Source organism: Lolium rigidum, chromosome 5, assembly GCF_022539505.1.
Source record: "Lolium rigidum isolate FL_2022 chromosome 5, APGP_CSIRO_Lrig_0.1, whole genome shotgun sequence".
NCBI classification, from domain to species: domain Eukaryota; kingdom Viridiplantae; phylum Streptophyta; class Magnoliopsida; order Poales; family Poaceae; genus Lolium; species Lolium rigidum.
In genome coordinates this window covers 259,803,738-259,811,062 of record NC_061512.1, presented here as the reverse complement: position 1 = coordinate 259,811,062, position 7,325 = coordinate 259,803,738, and positions in this window count along the sequence as shown.

Below are 7,325 nucleotides of genomic sequence, written 5' to 3'. Positions count from 1 at the left end.
GCATGTACTGCCCGCACTTGATCGTCGCCGGCACGCCCCCGTCCTCCCCTCACTGCCCCTTCACGCGCGTCGTCCTCTCCATGACCCCAGCAACCTAGCGCGACCCCTAGCTTGCCCCTTCGCCGCTCCAGACGCCGGCGCCATGGACGACCTCCCACGGGCACCGCAGCACCTCGCGCCCCTATAAAAGGAGGGCCTCCCCGGATGCTCTCTTCACACCCATTCACTCCCTCCTTCTCCTAGATCACCTCGACCCCTTCCCCTCTCCGATTACACACCACCTCGCCGGAATTTGGCCGGAACCCGCCGCCGCAGCAGCTCGACGAAGCCGACGATTCCGAGCACCCCCGGAGCTCCCACGACAACCAATCGACTCGCCGTCGCCTCCAACGTCGAACGCCAGCCTCGTCGACGCTCGCCCGCCTCCAGGTAGCTCTCCGACCCCCTAGTCTGGCCGCCGGTAGGGTTGGATCTCCGGCGAGCCATGTCGAGGATGAGGACGACCCTCAGCCGTGCGATCGTCTTTTGATCCGACGGCCCTCCTCGCGTACCGTTTCGGGCCGGGAAATCACCGGCCGACAGTGGACCCCGCCGTCGGCCCCACTCGTCCAGCCGTGGCCGCCCACCTGGGCTGGCCCGTTTAACCCCTCTGCGGCCCATTAGCATTTCCCGCCAAGCCCAGTATTTCGAATATGATTAAATCTATTTGGTTCAAATCCAATACTGCTGCCCACTTCAAATTTGAATAGTTTGAAATCTACTACACCAAATTTAACCAATCTTATATATTTGGAAAGCTCATAAAATTATCAACACAATGCCACTGGCCTCATGTCCAAATTCGAAATTAAACTTAAATAATAAAAATAACAAGGCAGGGCCTTTTCTGAATTCAAATAAATATTAGAAATTATCTATAAATGATTTTAAGTTGATTCCAACTCTAATAAATCACATTTGACATAATCTAATTGTTTATGCAAAAATATAGCATAGTTGTTTTGCATGATCATGGGCTAGAATCAAAATATTGGCTATGTAGTCAATACTAGCCCATTTAAACTATTTCAAATTTTAGGAATTTAAATCTATGAGGTGTAGCACCTCATTTAAATCATTCTCACAAGTGATGTGAAGTAATATCTTGACCTTTAAATGCTTAGGCTCATACTTCCCCACTTGTAGATTTTTAAATCAACATAGTATTTAAATTGCAAAGGTTAATTACATCACATGAGATGATGAATCTCATTTAAATCACTTTTCTCAAATACTAAGTGTGAAGTGTTGACCTTGGTCAACATGGGAGCACCCCTGGTTATTTGAGAAGATTAAATCTTAAGAAGATTCAGTGAGAGGAAATTATTTCTCCAAACCAAAAAGAAACCCTAATTTCAACTTTCAATGAGAGGAAATTATTCTCCTAATGTTAAATAAAGAAACCCTAGAATAATTTGAGAATAAATGTTAAGTAGTGATGCTAGATCCTTTGTGTGAGCCAATAAGGCTAATTAAGACTACTTAAGTGTTGTTTGGTGATTGTATCCTCGTATTCGTTTATAGACGCTAGTACCGGGGACTATCAAGAGGAAGAGGTCTTCTACCAAGAGGAAGAGCAAGAGAACTTTGATCACATCACCAACCAAGGCAAGCTATTACCAATGCAAGCTAGACTAATACAAGCTAATATTCTTGCAAGCTAACACTCTTGCAAGGTTCCCTTGTGCAAAGCTCTACAAGAGCACACTACTGCAGAAATGCTTATAGCCTCCAGACGTTTAGTGACACGCAAAATTATGCCTGTCACTAGTACAAACACTAGTGACAGACATGTATAAGCATGTCGCTAGTACATACACACTAGTGACGGGCATATAAAGGAGACTGTCACTGACAGTTTTCTTACAGGCTGATTGAAAGAATAAATGTTTTAGTGACTGGCGTTTATAAATGCTTGTCACTAGATGGACTTTTTTTTGGCAACTTAGCTATTGTAACTATTTTGAGGACGTCTTGCATCAGACGTGGCCGAGTCCACGGAAATCTTGACGACGGGACCGTGAGAAGAAAGAAGGAAAAGAAAAATTGATACACACGTACTGTTAGATGCATCAAGCCAAGTTCCTTTAGTCTTCTTTTATTTTATTTCCTCTCTACGGTTCTCAACTATGTTTAGATACTTCCCTAAAAAAAAAACTATGTTTAGATACACGTATGTGTCTTGCAGCCTCAGGCAGGTAGCATGACGTGGAAAACTGGAAATGCTCCGAAGCGGTTCAGCCACGACCGAAGCGGTTCTTCTTCCAGGCGAACACCCCTGCACGGCTTCCTCGCGAGTCGTTCTTTTCTCCTCTTGCTAGGGTTCCTCCCCCATACCGCCGCCGTCTCCCCTCCTCCGTGCGCCGCCGTCGCCAAATCCTTCCTCGCGCCGCTCCAAATCCGTTCCATGGTTACAGGATAGGCCGCGAGCCACCCCAAATCGTCGTCTTGGATCGAGCCGACCTCGATCTTGCCGAACAGGCCGGGCTCAATCCGCTGCAGATATCGTCCACCGGTGTTCCGCCTCCAGCCAACATTCTTCTCCCCTCTATTTGGGTGGTGCTGGGTGGATTTGATCCGTTGCGTTCTTCATCCGCTATTTCTCCTTGCATATTGGATCCATTCAGGCAACCAAAATGATTGTACCATCTGACCCACGTGGTAACAAAAGAAAAACAAATCAAGCTGCCCCTTACATCCGTTTGAAACTATTGTTAGATGTATATATCTGTCTATTGTAATTTCCCCATATGTTAGGAGGCTTTCTGCATATGTGCACCTGTACATGTACTATATATTGTGGCCTTTGGCCCCCTGATAATACAACACGCATATTCCTCTAACATGGTATCAGAGCAAAGTTGATCCTCTAATTCCCGGCCGACGTTTCTTGTTCCGTCGCCCGTCCAGTCCCCCGTTCTCGATCTGGTTGACTTCGTTCCCGGCAGCCGGCTCGATCTTCTCACGCCCGCCAGAAATCCTCCTTCGTCCGGGCTGCTCTCCGCCCGACTCCGTCCCTACTCCGTCTGCCCCGCTCCGTGCTGGTCGATCTCCCCGCAGCGCCCCGTGGCGTGGTGTCCCGATCCGCCCGCCCGCGCTGTTCTCCGTCCGCTGCCGTGGTCCGCCTCCCGCGCCGCGTGCTGCTCTTCCCCGATCGACGCCCCGCCCGCCGATCTCTCCGCGCGCGGCACGCACGCACGCCCCTGCTTGATCTCTCGCCGGCCCGCGCCCCTGCTCAATCTCCGCCGCAGGCCCGCGCTGCTTGGCCGTTCGTCTAGTTTCCCAGTTTCGTAACATGGTTTAGTTGACTTCCGTCCGAAGGCAAAAAAAAAAAAAAAAAAAAAAAAAAAAGAAGCAAAAAAAAAAAAGGCAAAAAAAAAAAAAGAGCTATGTCTTCCGCTGATCCCGTCTCTTCTTTGGGCCCACCTTCGGTACTTGGTATTTGTCCGCTGCTTCCGTGCATGACTGCTAGCTATTCTTCGTCGCCGTTTGCGGCCTCTTCACGCGGCTCTGCCCGCGCTTCACCGACTCCGTCTACGTCGGCTCGTCGCTCTTCACCGACTTTCGCGGCCTCTTCCCGCGGCTTTGGCCGTGCTTCGCCGATTTTGTCTCCCTCGGCCTGCCGCTCTACATCGACTTTTGTGGCCTCTTCACGCGGCTCTACCCGCGCTTCGCCGACTTCGTCTATGTCGGCCTGCCGCTCTACATCGACTTTCGCGGCCTCTTCCCGCGGTTATGGCCGCGCTTCGTCGACTCCGTCTGCGTCGGCATGCCGCTCTACATCGACTTTCGTGGCCCCTTCACGTGGTTATGACCGCGCTTTGCCGACTCTTTCTTCATCGGCGTGTTGCTCTCCGTCGCCCCCTTTGGTGGCCTCTGTGCGTGTCGGTGATAGCTCCTCGTCGGCACCTGATTGTACGTCGACCTCTCCAGTCGCGCCCCTCTGCGCATGAGATAGCGCAGCTTCACCGCCTGCTTGATGCTTGGGATTCCAGTTTACGTCAGCAGCCTCGTGGTCCGAGTCTCCGCTCTCGTCCTCATTGCACCTACTGTGGCAACAAGGTTGGCCACACTTCCTCCACCTGCTGGACGCGGGGTCCCAGTTTACGTCCGCAGTTCCAGGATCGTCAGCAGGCTGGCTCTTCAGGATCTTCTGCAGTGGCTCTCTCTCGATCGGGACATTCTCGGGGGTCTTCGTGGTCCGCTCGCTACTCCGGACTCTTCCTCGCCGGGCGCTGCTAGTTCCGTGATCGGCTCTTCCCGGCACTACGCGACCACCACTTTCTACACGGTCGGTACGTCCCCGTGGTATTTGGATTCCGGAGCTTCCTTTCATATGACCTCCGAGTCTTCTATTCTCGTCTCGCTCTTCGGTCTCTTATTTCTCCTGTCCGTGTTGTCACGGCCGATGGTACCTCTATTCCTGTTTCTAGTACGGGCACCCTTTCTACTCCCTCTTTCTCTCGTCCCCGATGTTTCTCATGTTCCTCGCCTTCGGATGAACCTTTTCTCTCGCTAGCCAGCTCACCGATTCTGGTTGTCGCGTCATTCTTGACGCCGAGTCTTGTACGGTTCGGGATCGTCGCACACATGCCCCGGTTGGAGCTGGCCCTCGTAGCCGTCGATCTCCGGGGCTTTGGGAGTTAGAGCGGCTTCGTGTTCCTTCCGCTGTCACTTCATCCGCCGGTTCTCCTCCGGTTGTTGCCTCTCGTCACCGGCTCTTTTCAGCAGTGGCATCATCGTCTTGGTCACCTTTGTGACTCTCGCTCTGTCGTCTTTGGTTCATCGTGGCCTCTCGGGTTCCGTCTCTGGAGATGGGTCGTTACACTGTCAGGGTTGTAGGTTAGGTAAACAGATTCAGCTTCCCTATCCTACTAGTGTGTCTGTCTCTCAGCGACCGTTCGATTTAGTCCATTCAGATGTTTGGGGTCCGGCTCCCTTCGCTTCAAAAGGGGGCCATCGATACTATATCTTATTCATTGATGATTTTTCACGGTACACCTGGGTGTTTTTCATGCACTCTCGCAGTGAGGTGCTCTCTATTTATCGGCGTTTTGCGGCCATGGTCCGCACTCGGCATTCTTCACCCATCCGCGTGTTCCGTGCTGATTTTGCTGGTGAGTATATCTCTCAGCACCTTCGTGCTGTCCTTGCTGAGGAGGGCACCCTCGCTCAGTTTTCTTGTCCTGGCGCGCATGCTCAAAATGGCGTCGCCGAGCGTAAGCATCGTCATCTTCTTGAGACCACCCGTGCTATGATGATTGCCTCTTCTCTTCCGCCACATTTCTGGGCTGAGGTCTGTCGCTACGTCGGCCCACCTCATTAACATTCAGCCTTCCGCTGCTCTACTGTGGTGGCATTCCTCTCGAGCATCTCTCCGGTGTTTCTCCGGACTACTCGACTCTCCGTTCATTTGGTTGCGTCTGCTATGTCCTTCCGCCTCCTCGCGAACGCACCAAACTGACCGCTCGATCCGTTGAGTGTGTTTTTCTCGGATACAGTGATGAGCATAAGGGCTATCGCTGTTGGGACCCCGTTGGTCGTCGGATGCGCATCTCTCGTGACGTCACATTTGATGAGACGCGTCCCTTCTATCCTCGCCCCACCTCGGGTACTTACCCGGTGGATGATATCTCTTTTCTTCTTTTTCCGGATGCACCCCTTGCTGTCCCTCCTCCCTCCCTCCTACTTCCGATGCGCCCTTCGGCGCCATCCTCTCGTTCGTCTAGTCCACCTAGTACTCCTCGTTCTCCGGCTTCGGCTCCTTCCGATGCTCGTACCTTCTTCCTCTTCTTCGATGACTTGTCTTCTGCTGATGAGCTTCCCCTTCCCGGCCTGTTCGTCGGCGTCGTGCTCCGGCTCGTTACTCTCCTAGTCGGTATGGTCTCTCTGTCGTTTCGAGCCGACTTCTTATCGGGATGCCGAGCGTCATCCCGAATGGCAGCTTGCCATGGCTGAGGAGATCGCTGCGCTTGAGCGCACCGGCACTTGGGATCTTGTTTCTCCCCCTTCCGGTGTTCGTCCCATCACGTGTAAGTGGGTCTATAAAATTAAGACTCGCTCCGATGGATCTCTTGAGCGCTATAAAGCGCGTCTTGTGGCTCGTGGTTTTCAGCAGGAGCACGGCCGTGACTATGATGAGACTTTTGCCCCGTGGCTCATATGACTACCGTGCGTACCCTTCTTGCTCGTTGCTTCGTTCGCCGCTGGTCCGTCTCCCGAGCTTGATGTTCAGAATGCTTTTCTTAATGGCGAGTTGAGTGAGGAGGTTTACATGCAGCCTCCTCCTCGGGTATTCTGTTCCCGATGGGATGGTTTGTCGTCTTCGACGTTCTCTCTATGGTCTCAAACAGGCCCCTCGTGCCTGGTTTGAGCGCTTCGCCTCTGTCGTGACTGCTCGCTGGTTTCTCTCCTAGTCTTCATGATCCAGCACTTTTCGTTCACACTTCTCCTCGTGGACGTACTCTTCTTCTTCTCTATGTTGATGATATGATCATTACTCGGTGATGATCCCGAGTATATTGCCTTCGTCAAGGCTCGTCTTCGTGATCAGTTTCTTATGACTGATCTTGGTCCTCTTCGCTATTTTCTTGGCATTGAGGTTTCCTCCACTTCGATGGCTTTTCTATCTCTCGGGAAAAGTACATTCGGGATCTTCTTGCTCGTGCTCGCTCTTGGGGATGAGCGCACAGTCGATACTCCTATGGAGCTTAATGTTAAGCTTCGTCCCTACCGATGGTGATCCTCTTCCCGATCCCACCCGTTATCGCCATCTTGTTGGGAGTCTTGTTTATCTTGCTCGTCACTCGTCCGGATATTTCTTATCCTGTTCATATTCTGAGTCAGTTTGTCTCAGCTCCTACCACTGTTCACTATAGTCATCTTCTCCGTGTTCTTCGTTATCTTCGTGGCACGATCACTCGTCGCCTTTTCTTTCCCCGTTCCAGCTCTCTCCAGCTCCAGTGCTATTCAGATGCTACATGGGCGAGTGATCCTACGGATCGTCGTTCGCTTTCTGCTTACTGTGTGTTTCTTGGTGGTTCGCTTGTTGCTTGGAAGACGAAGAAACAGGTCGCAGTTTCCCGTTCGAGTGTTGAGGCTGAGTTGCGGGCTATGGCTTTGTTGATTGCTGAGGTGACTTGGTTACGGTGGTTGCTTGCAGATTTTGGGGTCTCTGTTACGACACCCACTCCACTTTTGTCTGACAGTACAGGTGCTATCAGTATTGCACGTGATCCGGTCAAGCATGAGCTGACCAAGCATATCGGTGTGGATGCTTTTTACAC